This window comes from Hoplias malabaricus, unplaced genomic scaffold (assembly GCF_029633855.1).
Source record: "Hoplias malabaricus isolate fHopMal1 unplaced genomic scaffold, fHopMal1.hap1 scaffold_197, whole genome shotgun sequence".
Taxonomy (NCBI): domain Eukaryota; kingdom Metazoa; phylum Chordata; class Actinopteri; order Characiformes; family Erythrinidae; genus Hoplias; species Hoplias malabaricus.
In genome coordinates, this window is record NW_027100879.1 from 15,001 (window position 1) to 20,000 (window position 5,000).

The window sequence follows — 5,000 nt, forward strand, 5'->3', positions numbered from 1 at the left end:
GACGGATCCGTAACTTCGGGATAAGGATTGGCTCTAATGGCTGAGCTCGGTCGGGCCCGTGTCTGCTGATGCGGGGTCCGAAAGCCCGGTGCTGCCCGTGCGACGGGGAGCTGTTCCCGGTCCACCTTCGGGCCCCCCCCCACTGGGTCCTGCGCGCGAGGAAGCGCACGGCGAGAGATTGTCCCCCCAGTATATCCAAACCCCCGTGAACAAGGCTCCGTCTGTCTGTCGGGGTCGATGAGAGTGGGTCGCGGCGAGCGAGACCTTAAGCCCCGGTGCGTGTCCCCCCCTCGGCGGTGGCGCTTAGGGGGCCTCGGTCAGGTCGACGGTAGGGGAGCCGGTCGTCGGTGGGATGCCGGCGGGGGAGCGTCCTTCGGGACTAACCTCCGTCGGATGACCGCCTTCGGCCTCCCTCTCCCTACCTAAGCCGGGCCGGGCTCCCGACGCCCGTCGCCGGGTGGGCCGCCCCCGGCTAAGCTCGAGCGTCCGGCCCTTCGCTCTCCCCCGATGGGACGCGGAGGGACGCAATGGAACGTAGGTCCGCGTGGGGGGGTTGCGGTCTCTCGTGCGTGTGTGGACTCGTAGCGGGCCACCGCCGGTGGTGGGGCTTCGGTGGGTCGGGGCGGTGTCCCTGGAGCCTCGCGCGCCGAGCCTAGGCTCCGTGGATCTCTCGGGCTTATGAGTCTCGCCTCGGGGGGAGACCTCCGGGGCCGGGTCTCTCGGCCGGCACCTAACAGCCGAATTAGAACTGCTGCGGACAAGGGGAATCCGACTGTTTAATTAAAACACAGCATCGTGAAGGCTCTTGGACCGGGTGTTGACACGATGTGAATTCTGCCCAGTGCTCTGAATGTCAAAGTGAAGAAATTCATCGAAGCGCGGGTTAACGGCGGGAGTAACTATGACTCTCTTAAGTTAGCCCCACTATACACTTTCTGGACAAAGGCCCATTCAAATATATTGCCATTGGACACTTATGACCACAGTGGGATTGTATGCCGGTTATGGATCCATAATGCCGTATAAAGCATGACCATTTGGACACTGAGTGATAACTTTTTCCAGTTTGATACCCGCGGCAAAATCGCCATTTGGACAGCACTAGGGGCACTGGTGCTCCATCTAGGAGTTCAGAACGTTGGGCCCATCCCTTTAGTATGTGTCACTTGGCTCTGATTGGCTCTGATTGGCTTTCTGAATGGAATAACCTACACCATCCAACTTCCAATATATTTAACAGTGTCATATATATTGCAAATGGGATGCATTCAACTTTGACCTCTCTAAAGTCCCGCCCAAAGCTTGGGGGAGGGTCTAAGGGTCCAGAAAGAGCGTAAAATGTCCAAATCAAATATAAATAAAATTTCTCTGGGCCTCTGGAAGCCTGGGCCTCTGGTAGCCTGGGCCTCTGGGCCTCTGGGCCTCTGGTAGCCTGGGTCTCTGGGTCTCTGGGACTCTGGGTCTCTGGGTCTCTGGGCCTCTGGGTCTCTGGGGCTCTGGGGCTCTGGGGCTCTGGGCCTCTGGGCCTCTGGTAGCCTGGGCCTCTGGTAGCCTGGGCCTCTGGGCCTCTGGGCCTCTGGGCCTCTGGGCCTCTGGGAGCCTGGGCCTCTGGTAGCCTGGGGCTCTGGGTCCCCGGGGCTCTGGGGCTCTTGGTCCCTGGGACTCTGGGGCTCTGGGTCTCTGGGACTCTGGGGCTCTGGGTCTCTGGGTCTCTGGGTCCCTGGGGCTCTGGGTCTCTGGGGCTCTGGGTCCCCGGGGCTCTGGGGCTCTTGGTCCCTGGGACTCTGGGGCTCTGGGTCTCTGGGTCCCCGGGGCTCTGGGGCTCTGGGTCCCCGGGGCTCTGGGGCTCTGGGACTCTGGGGCTCTGGGTCCCTGGGGCTCTGGGGCTCTGGGTCTCTGGGTCCCCGGGCTCTGGGGCTCTGGGTCCCCGGGGCTCTGGGGCTCTGGGGCTCTGGGGCTCTGGGTCTCTGGGTCTCTGGGTCTCTGGGTCTCTGGGGCTCTGGGGCTCTGGGTCTCTGGGGCTCTGGGGCTCTGGGCCTCTGGGGCTCTGGGGCTCTGGGGCTCTGGGTCTCTGGGACTCTGGGCCTCTGGGCCTCTGGGCCTCTGGGCCTCTGGGTCCCCGGGGCTCTGGGGCTCTGGGTCCCTGGGACTCTGGGACTCTGGGGCTCTGGGTCTCTGGGTCCCCGGGGCTCTGGGGCTCTGGGTCCCCGGGGCTCTGGGGCTCTGGGTCCCTGGGTCTCTGGGGCTCTGGGGCTCTGGGTCCCTGGGACTCTGGGACTCTGGGACTCTGGGGCTCTGGGTCTCTGGGTCCCCGGGGCTCTGGGGCTCTGGGTCCCCGGGGCTCTGGGGCTCTGGGTCCCTGGGACTCTGGGACTCTGGGACTCTGGGTCTCTGGGTCTCTGGGTCTCTGGGGCCCTGGGGCCCTGGGTCTCTGGGTCTCTGGGTCTCTGGGTCTCTGGGACTCTGGGCCTCTGGGTCTCTGGGTCTCTGGGTCTCTGGGACTCTGGGCCTCTGGGTCTCTGGGTCTCTGGGTCTCTGGGCCTCTGGGTCTCTGGGCCTCTGGGCCTCTGGGCCTCTGGGGCTCTGGGCCTCTGGGGCTCTGGGTCTCTGGGGCTCTGGGTCTCTGGGTCCCCGGGGCTCTGGGGCTCTGGGTCCCCGGGGCTCTGGGGCTCTGGGTCCCTGGGACTCTGGGGCTCTGGGGCTCTGGGTCTCTGGGTCTCTGGGTCCCCGGGGCTCTGGGTCTCTGGGTCTCTGGGCCTCTGGGTCTATGGGCCTCTGGGTCTCTGGGTCTCTGGGACTCTGGGCCTCTGGGTCTCTGGGCCTCTGGGCCTCTGGGCCTCTGGGCCTCTGGTAGCCTGGGTCTCTGGGCCTCTGGGGCTCTGGGCCTCTGGGCCTCTGGTAGCCTGGGCCTCTGGTAGCCTGGGCCTCTGGGCCTCTGGGAGCCTGGGCCTCTGGGCCTCTGGGAGCCAAAAGGAAGCTCCGGAGCTTAGGCGGCGGAGAGGTTGTTTGAATAAGGCCCGTTCAGGGAACCAGGGCGTTGGGTTTAATTAGGCCCCGGAGGTAGGCCCCGGTGGTAAACTCCGGGGCAAGCCTTATCAGAGGCCCAGGATGAGGTGTTCTTAATGTATTGGCTGATAGGGAGCCCCGGAGGTAGGGGACCCTTGGTGAAATTCATGCCGGGTTAGGGGACCAGGGCGTTGGGGTGAATAAGCCCCTGGAGGTAGGCACCGGTGGTAAGCTCCGGGGCAAGCCTAATCAGAGGCCCAGGATGAGGGTGTAATGAACTGGACAACCATCCCACTTCCCATGTATTGTACAGCAATTGGGCAACCATCCCACTTTCAATATATTGTGCGGCGTTTTGTCTCCCAGGTCCACCAGTGGGCAGAATGAACTTTGAGATTTGACGGAGGGTCCTTCCAATACATTATACAGCAATTGGGCAACCATCCCACTTCCAATATATTGTACAGCGATTGCGCAACCGTCCCACTTCCAATATATTGTGCGTCGTTTTGTCTCCCAGGTCCACCAGTGGGCAGGATGAACTTGCAATATATTATACAGCAATTGGGCAACCATCCCACTTCCAATATATTGTACAGCAATTGGGCAACCATCCCACTTCCAATATATTGTACAGCGATTGCTCAACCGTCCCACTTCCAATATATTGCGCGCCGTTTTGGCACCCAGGTCCACCAGTGGGCAGGATGAACTTGCAATATATTATACAGCAATTGGGCAACCATCCCACTTCCAATATATTGTACAGCGATTGCGCAACCGTCCCACTTCCAATATATTGCGCGCCGTTTTGGCTCCCAGGTCCACCAGTGGGCAGGATGAACTTGCAATATATTATACAGCAATTGGGCAACCATCCCACTTCCAATATATTTTAAGGTTCCAGGTCTACCAGTGGGCATCTTTTTTGACGGGGCAGGCTGATTGGTTTAGTCCGAGGGCGGGGGCTTAAGTGTGGGCCAGATAGGTTCGACCGGTGCGCCGGGTCCCTGGGGCTCTGGGTCTCTGGGTCTCTGGGTCCCTGGGTCCCTGGGTCCCTGGGGCTCTGGGGCTCTGGGTCTCTGGGTCCCTGGGTCCCTGGGTCCCTGGGTCCCTGGGGCTCTGGGTCTCTGGGTCCCTGGGACTCTGGGTCCCTGGGGCTCTGGGGCTCTGGGTCCCTGGGTCCCTGGGTCCCTGGGTCCCTGGGACTCTGGGGCTCTGGGGCTCTGGGGCTCTGGGGCTCTGGGTCCCTGGGGCTCTGGGTCTCTGGGTCCCTGGGTCCCTGGGTCCCTGGGGCTCTGGGTCCCTGGGGCTCTGGGTCCCTGGGACTCTGGGACTCTGGGACTCTGGGTCCCTGGGTCTCTGGGTCCCTGGGACTCTGGGTCCCTGGGACTCTGGGTCCCTGGGTCCTTGGGGCTCTGGGTCCCTGGGACTCTGGGGCTCTGGGGCTCTGGGGCTCTGGGTCTCTGGGTCCCTGGGGCTCTGGGGCTCTGGGGCTCTGGGTCTCTGGGTCCCTGGGACTCTGGGGCTCTGGGGCTCTGGGTCCCTGGGGCTCTGGGTCTCTGGGTCCCTGGGACTCTGGGTCTCTGGGTCCCTGGGACTCTGGGGCTCTGGGTCCCTGGGGCTCTGGGTCCCTGTGGCTCTGGGGCTCTGGGGCTCTGGGGCTCTGGGACTCTGGGGCTCTGGGGCTCTGGGTCCCTGGGACTCTGGGTCCCTGGGACTCTGGGGCTCTGGGGCTCTGGGTCTCTGGGTCCCTGGGACTCTGGGGCTCTGGGTCCCTGGGGCTCTGGGTCTCTGGGTCCCTGGGACTCTGGGGCTCTGGGTCCCTGGGGCTCTGGGACTCTGGGGCTCTGGGTCTCTGGGTCTCTGGGGCTCTGGGTCTCTGAGGCTCTGGGGCTCTGGGTCCCTGGGTCCCTGGGGCTCTGGGGCTCTGGGTCCCTGGGACTCTGGGTCTCTGGGTCCCTGGGGCTCTGGGGCTCTGGGACTCTGGGGCT